Source organism: Cebus imitator, unplaced genomic scaffold, assembly GCF_001604975.1.
Source record: "Cebus imitator isolate Cc_AM_T3 unplaced genomic scaffold, Cebus_imitator-1.0 Scaffold1132, whole genome shotgun sequence".
Lineage (NCBI taxonomy): Eukaryota > Metazoa > Chordata > Mammalia > Primates > Cebidae > Cebus > Cebus imitator.
The window spans coordinates 32,685-41,420 of NW_016108447.1; the positions used below are offsets into that span (position 1 = coordinate 32,685).

The 8,736-nt window shown below is 42.5% G+C and overlaps 1 pseudogene; it reads right to left on the reverse strand.

Annotated features, from left to right (window-relative positions):
* The window catches only part of LOC108298844, an 11,961-nt pseudogene extending 3,773 nt beyond the window's left edge, over nt 1–8,188 (reverse strand).
* Nucleotides 8,189–8,736: the final 548 nt, after the last annotated feature.

Genomic DNA, 8,736 nt, shown 5'->3' on the forward strand with positions numbered 1-8,736 from the left:
GCAATGGCGCGATCTCGGCTCACTGCAACCTCTGCCTCCTGGATTCAGGCAATTCTCCTGCCTCAGCCTCCTGAGTAGCTGGGATTACAGGCATGCGCCACCATGCCCAGCTAATCTTTTTGTATTTTTAGTAGAGACGGGGTTTCACCATGCTGACCAGGATGGTCTCGATCTCTTGACCTCGTGATCCACCCGCCTCGGCCTCCCACAGTGCTGGGATTACAGGCTTGAGCCACCGCACCTGGCCTCTCTGGCACTTTTTACCTGAAGTCTCAAAACACTAAACTCATTATCCCTGGAAACTCACGTTGTACTAGACACAGCACTTAATCTCTTAAGGGTTGTCAAGCATTTTGCTAACTGTCATATCCACAGACAAATTAATCCTCACCAAATTCTTATCAGATAAGCATTATTACCTATTCGCAGATGAGACTCCTGAAGAGAAGAAAAAAAATGTATATGGTTTGCCCTAGTGTCACACAGAGCAGGCACTTGCACTCTTATTTCCAAAATGTCTCCCCTAGGATAATCTCTACAGCTTTACTGGGAATCAGATTTGACTTAGCCTGCACCATAGGAGACAGAGAAGAGGCCAAGTGTCTGGGCTGAAAGAAAAGGAACAGAGCAAAAACAGGTGTCTGCAGAAAGCACTGGCCTTACCACTTTTCTGAAACCCCATACCTTAAGGTGCCTGTGACACCTGCCTTAACTAGAATGAACCATGTCCAAAGCCTCCAGTAAACTCCACATTTCCAGAAAGTGTATTCTGCCAAATAGACACTGGAAGCACACTATACCTGGTCGGGAGGAAAGTTGTGCAGCAGCTGCTGGATGTTGTGAGAATACTGGCTGTGCCACTGGCGGCAGGCCCAGGTCACACAATCAGCCCAAGTCTCTGGTCTCTGCAGCACCAGGCGGCGCTGCACATTCTCCAGCAACTCCACGGGTTGGGTGTCTGCCAGCCGCAGCGTCTGCTCCATAAACTTGGGGTTTCTATGAGGCAAACATCAGGACTAATCAATAGCCTTAGGAGTAGTCTTCATGGAAATCGCACTGTCTTCATGGAAAGCTACATCTGACCCCCCATTGGAGTAGAACAGACAGGAAGACATGCCACCTCCCCACGTAGACAAATACACAACTCTGACCCTGGAATCACCTGCCTCATTCATTCATTCACAGTGAGCCTGACAGTGAGTATTAAGAGTTGTTAGGAAATTAGACAAGATGCTTTGCCTTGGCTGGCAGGCAGGGGATAGGGAGAGGGGGCATTTGAGTTACTCATGTGAGGTACTGGTTGACGTTTTCTGTAGGCTGCTTGAAGAGGCTTTCAAACTCATCTCGAGCCCACTATAGGCAGGGCAGATAAAATTACAATGGTAGACAAAATGAGACTCTATCAGCAGTAGAAATACCATCAGTAAAATAGAGCAAGCAGGAAGAGACAAGTGCTCTGGGAGAATAGAAGAGAAAAGCCTCCCAAATGGGGCTGCCCAAATTTCTCCATCTTCCCACCTCAAACTTAAAAACTAATGGCCTTGATCTGCACAGTGTTTACATAGTACACATGCATGGAAACTTATTTTTAAATGAAATGTGCAATATTCTCTTTTGAGTATTTCTGGGAGTATTGCACATCTCTTTTGAGACTATTGTAGATCTTATTTAAAAAATCAACTGAAGAGAACAAGAATGATCCTCCTACAGATTTTGGTGACTGGGGAGAAAACAAGACAGATAAGGATTGTTGTGCTTATTTTTGCCCTCTGAGCCTTGGAAAGGCAGTCAATAAGTCATTGATGAAGTTGCCTGGGGCACCCTGAGAATGGGCATTTAGTTTCGACTTCAGATCTGCTAAACACAACCACCTTTTGTGACTTCAGGCACAGAGGGTAGTATTTCAAAACATACACTGTAACACTAAAATCTGCACCTCATGACATTTCTATAAAGGAATGAGCAAATACATAAATTATAAAGTATAGGTAAAATAGTGCTAAGTACATACCAAGTGCTAAGTGCTTTATAAAAGCCCTTTGAGAGATATTATCATCATGCACATTTTACAGCAAGAACTCTGAGGCATGGAGAAATTAAGTCCAAGGTTATGAAGCAAATCTATTTTAAAACCTTTTAATGGGCCTCCCTGCATGTTAGGCAAAGAGTAGAATATCACATCCTAGTAAAAGTTATGTACACATTCACATATTTAGGTAGGGGAGAGAGAGAGAGACAGTGGTGACAACACAAACATATTCATTCTGTACCTGCCTGGTTGAAATGAGAATTAGTTTTTTCTCCCTCTCTGCATCCCATCTTTATAATCCCCCTAGTCATAGACTCAAACATAACACTGAGACTAAGTCTGAAAATGTAATGGTTATTCTTGGGCTGAAAGGGTAGTTAATTAGGATTAGGTATTCTAGGTGTCAATTATCCAGGTGTGTTCACTTTACCTAACTAGGTAATATATGACTTGTTCTGTTAAGAGAGAAACAGAACCATCCTAACAAGCCAGCTGTTAAACACATTTTGGGCAAAAATCGGGAAAATACAATTATCAATTCATGTTTTAGAGGTAATTTTAAAAACTAGAATATAAATAAATAAATTTTGTGCACAAGCAGTTATGTTTACACTTTTTACATAATGATAAATTATATTCTATTTCTACTTTTTACATAATGATAAGTTACATTCTATACTCATATAAAGATGTTTTGCCTTGCATAAAGATGCTCTTCCAAAATAAAAATTTTGAAGTATGAGACAAAAAGAAATGAATCACTTTTACAAACTTAGGCTGCTGAGTCTAAGAAAAGGAAAGAATTTTGGAGAAAATACACAAGCTATGCTATGGCTTTCAACACTTAAATGACAGAGGCTTCACCACCCAGAGGCCACCTATCTAGGTGCCTGTCTCCCCACCTTCTGTTACCCCTAAGGCTGATTACCTGCAGGGTATGCTCAGTAGCATTGTGGAAGCTCTTTAGTGTACAGATGGGGATGGATTTCTCAGGGGAGTCCTGGCTAGAGCTGTAAGACTCTGTCAGCAAGGGAATCACCACCTGCACACTGCCCTTGGTGCCCAGTGTTCCAGACTCCAGTAGCGGCTTTCAGTAATACACGCAGTGGCTGTCCATGTACAAGCCTTGGAGAAGTGATGGAAGTGGCATTAGAAATGGGAGACAGACAGGAACATCAGCAACCTGCAATATTCATATTCACAACTCTGCCCTCTTCCTCACCCACCCGCAAACTCACGGGCATCCACATTGTCCAGAGCATTGACCACACCATCCAGGTTTTAGAAGAAGTCATCATCGTAGATACATTCTGTTTCAGGATCCACATTATTCTGGTGGCTCCTTACCCTGACGTGTGGATTTATTTGATGCACAGCTGCAGCAGCTGTGTCAGACTTGAATTTCTGGAGGCAGATGGGGAAACAAAGCTGTTAAGCACAAATCAGCCCAACAAATCTATATAGGGCCAACATGAAAAGACCTAAACAGAGTTCAGAGGGCTGCTGTTTGGCCAAAAGGAAGCCCATGAAGATGCCATGTGGCTGGGGCTGTGAAAAATGACGCTGAAACAAAACAAAACAAAACAAATGACACAAAAATAAAGCAATCTATGAGGTTATCAGTTATTTCACCTATACAGCATTTTTTTCTTTTGTTGAGATGGAATTTTCCTCTTGTTGCCCAGGGTGGAGTGTGATGGTGCAAACCACTCATCACGACTTCTGCCTCCTAGGTACAAACCATTTTCCTGGCTTAGCCTCCTGAGTATCTGGAATTACAGGCATGTGCCACCACACCTGGCTAATTTTGTAATTTTAGTATAGAAGGAGGTTTCTCCATGTTGGCCAGGTTGGTCTCAACCTCCCGACCTGAGGTGATCCAGCCCACATTGGCTTCCCAAAGTGCTAGAATTATAGGCCTGAGCCAGCGCACCCAGCCCCAACATCTAATTATTTTTAAGTTAATGACACCTGGAGTTGGGACACAGGCATCAAAACTAAAACCAAGGTTTTATGTACACCAAGTGGTACAAGAACAAAAAGGGTTTTATCAAAGCTCAACTCACATTCCTGTTCTGCTCAAAACTCTCCACTGGCTTCTAATTTCAGTTGGAGTAAAATAAGTGTGTTCCCTTCCATATGAACTCTGTTACTAAACACCACAGGCATATTTCAGCTCGAAGTCTTGCTCAGGCCCTTACTTTGCCTGGTACACTTTTCCTATGGTGTTCCACTGATTCTCCTACATTCTCTTAAGTCTTTGCAGAAATGCCAACTTTCCAACAAGGCCTTCCTTACCTACCCTGCAAAGCAATTTCTATGGCACTTCCAACTGCCTCTTAGTTTGTTTTTCATCATTAGTACTTCCCACATTCTAACAGCAACTGTATCTTTTGCTACTGTATTTGCTTATGACAGCAGTTGTTAAACACAGGGGTCTATAAAAATATTTTTTAAATAACCTGTTATATAGGCAACAGATATCATTATTTTCCAAGTTAGAAATTTAAATTGAGGTCATTCAAAGTCAGTCCATTTCAAAGTGCAATAAGGCCATTATGTGCAATACAAACATTATAAAACATTTCCAATATAGAAGTTCAGGAATAATCATTCAGTAATAACACCCCATGTTCTCAATCATAAGTAGAAGCTGAACAATTAGAACACACGGACACAGGAAGGGGAACATCGCCCACCGGGACCTATTGCTGGGTGGGGCTTTATGGAAGGGATAGCGTTAGACAAATACCTAACGTAGGTGACAGGATGATGTGTGCAGCAAATAACCATGGCACATGTATGTATACGTAACAAACCTGTATGTTCTGCTCATGTACCTCAGGTTTTCTAATAATAATAAAACCAAAAGAAACATAAATAGGTAGCTAAAGACTAAAAAGCTAACTTCAGTAACAAGAGTCACATGATACTGGATTTTGAAAATCTCTTTTTAAGTTATGTAGCCTCATAAAGACAGCTGGATTCTCATATCCACTACATTCAGTCTGCTATGTATTTTGCTAAAGGATATATGGGAGATAACGCATAAAAACATTTTCATAATCCTTAATTGCATTATCAGTGTCTAGCGGTTTGTTGAGCATTCTAAATTAATCTATAAACAACAATTTTCTGTTTGTTTGTTTTAGGACAGAGTTTTGCTCTTGTCGCCCAGGCTGGAGTGCAATGGCACCATTTCAGCCTACTGCAAACTCCGCCTCCTGAGTTCATGCGATTCTCCTGTGTCAGCAGCCCAAGCAGCTGGGATTACCAGTGCCTGCCACCATGCCTGGCTAATTTTTGTACTTTTAGTAGAGATGGCAACTCACCATGTTGGCCAGGCTGTTCTCAAACTCCTGACCTCAGGTGACCCATCCACCTCAGCCTCCCAAACTGCTAGGATTACAGGTGTAAAACACCACGCCTGGCCAAGAATAACTTTTATCATCAAGCACTGGCCATTTGGAAAATGCTCATTTCAGTGAGTTCACAAAGGCTTCCTAAACTAAAATCTGTTCTTTACTTGATAAAGGAAGAAGGAAGATGGCAAATAATGTCTTGGTATTCTTAATATAATTGTGATCACATAGGCTCAAAAAGAGTCTGAAAAACGTCTAGAGGACATGGGACTGCATTCTGAGACATCTCTGCATCTTCCCACTAGACAAGGACAGGAACCCTTCTTTTGCTACCTCTGATGAATTTCAAATGTCTAAAATAGTATTTATTACGTTGGGTATAAAAAGAATGAGGGATTGTAAGCAGGCAAAATTAACAATGAATTTATTGTTAATGAATGATAATGTTAACAAATATAATTAATATTAATAAATATAATAAACAATCAATTTCCTGTAAATTAATTTACAGGAAACTTTCTAGATAATCCCTTTATAATCCAACTTCAGTTTTAACATTAACAGTGATTCCCAACAGACACAAAATAATTGCAGATTTATGAAAAATACCAATGAAAGAACACACAAGGTATTCAACACATGTTGAATGAAAAATTAACGAGAAAAGAGCTGAAAGACAGCGACAAAAAGACCTGGGTCATGAAGATCCAAAATGAGAGAGAGAGAGTAGAGAAGTGAGAGAAACTCTGACCCTGACCTACTCACCGAGACATCCCAGGGTTGAAAGAGAAACTGTCGGTTCAGATTGGACTTCTTGATGGTGTCCATGTCTGTAACAGTTATTTCACCACCCTCCCCACAACGTAGCCCAATCATGGCAAAACTCCGGAGAAGCTCATAGCCAATGGCCCCAGCACCCACCTGAAATACAACAAATAAGACACACCTCATCAGAGTGACTAGGGACAGTGCAGAGTCACCCAATACTCCACACTCTTCCTGAATATAGGAAGAGAAGACACGAGAGCCTATTGCCACACATTCAGCTCCCAGGGCCATTAAACCTTTCATTATCACAGAAGTAAAGGCATGTATTTACGCTTTCACTCAATATACAGAAAATGGAAAGGGGGATGTAGTTAGGTTTCAAGAACCAAAAGATGCTCTGGTGGGAGGCATACATTAAGAAGAGAAGGAAAGGCATACATTAAGCTTTCATTCAATATACAGAAAATGGAAAGGAAGATGTAGTTAGCTTTCAAGAACCAAAAGACACTCTGGTGGGAGGCAGAAAATTGAGATCCCAGAGGAGGTGGCCAGAAGACAGGGAGGTGAAAGTAACAGGTGTCCAACAGGGGCATTCACCAGGAAGTACTTCTGTTTGGCCAGCTTCTCTTGCAGGTCCGAGCCAAACACAGCCACCTGTCCATCATAACCATTCTGGTGCTGTCATGTGAAAAGAGGAAGGTCAGAGAGGAGTTGCCTTAGACATGCTCCCAGTGCCTTTCCCATAGGCCCCCTCCTATGTACCGGGAGATACTGGTCTTCCATGAAGTCTACTTTCTCCTCAGGGAGACACTCAAGGGCATCAAAGTACAGCCACTGCATGATTGGCATAAACTTCCCAGAGCACGCCTGAGGGAGAATGATCAGTGGTTAATCAGGGCTGAAACAGATGAACAGCAACTGATAAACTCAGGGAAGCAGCTGGACCACACCCAGACATTCCCTTTACCACCCCCTGCTAACCTTCATAACCTCCTGGGCAGCCAGCCTCCAGTGAAGGCATTTATAGGTGCCAAATCCCCAGCAGCCACATATGCCAGTTTCCGGATGAGGTCCTCATCCAGGCTGCCTTGCTTCACTGCTGGCAAGGCTTGTGCATTCACAGCCTATGCTAGAGACACTAGTTCTGTTGCATCTTCCTGTTGGGCCAGAGGAAGCCAAAAGAGGTCTTTTTAGGGAAAAGGTAGAAGAGAGGGACAAAGGAAGGAGAGGAGGAGGAGAAGAAGAAGAAGAGGTGGAGGATGAGGAGGAAGAGGAGGAGAAGGAGGAAGAGGAGGAGGGGAAGAAGAAGAGGAGGAGGAGAAGAGGAAGAAGAAGAAAAGAAAGAGGAAGGAGAAGAAGAAGAGGAAAAGGAAGAAGAAGAGGTGGAAGAAATGGAAGAAGAGGAATAGAAGGAAGGAGAAGAAGGGGAAGGAGAAGAGGAGGAAGAGGAAGAAGAGAAGTGGAAGAAGAAATGTAAGGAGAGGAAGAAGAAAGAGGAGAAGGAGAAGAGGAAGGAGGAAGAGAAGAGGAGAAAGAAGAGGAAACAGGAGGAGAAGAAAAGGAAGAGGAAGAAGAATGAAGAGGAGGAGCGGGAGGACCAGAGGGAGCAGCAGGATCAGCAGCAACAGCAGGCAGATGGAGACGTAGGACAGGCTTCAAGACAAATACCCTGGCTGGCTGGCCCACTCACATACCTTGTTGTGGGGACGAGGTGGCCTGCTATGTTGAGTACAGAACTGATGCAGTGCCTGGAAGCCAATATGTAGATGAGCAGGGCGAGAATACTTGGCACAGTCTGTTATTACAAAGTCTGGCTCTGCCAGTGAGGCAAGCAAGGATTTCTGTGGAAAGCAAGGTTATCAGTACCACAGCTGTGAAAAAACTAGAAATTCATGAACCACATAGTGCACATCTCCACCACCACTACTCACAAAACTAATCTTCTTAGATACTTTGACCTGATTGACGATGCCCCCACGGATGTAGTCAGAGAAGCTGGAGGTATCACAGATACTAAAGGTGTAGGGACCTAGCATATTAAAAAAGGATACATTTTTTTTTTCGCATTTATTTATTTTATTGCATTTTAGGTTTTGGGGTACATGTGAAGAACATGCAAGATTGTTGCATAGGTACACATGTAAAAAAGAAAAAAAAAAGGACACAGTGTGATCTTTCAATCCATGCAGTAACCCTTCTAGCCTGCCACTCAAAATAAACAGCACCATCAAAATGAGAATTAAAAAGCCACACTCTCCCTAGCTCAAGACACTGGAGGTCTCTGCCAGGATCTCTCTCTACTCACACATGAGAATGCATCTCCTTCGGCCACAGATCTAGCTCATCCTGCAGAGACCCCATAACTAAATGCCACTCTGGAGAAACAAAGAAACCCTGCATCAAGCATGTAACATTCACAACTATTCTTTCTCTAGGAAGTGTCAGATAAGCATATTTCTTCAGCTACAGTTTAGTGAGCTTCATAAATCTGTGACTTAAGCTTTCATCAGACATGTTAATTTTTTTGGCCATTATTTCTTCAAAAACTTTTCTGGACCTATTCTATCCTTACCAATC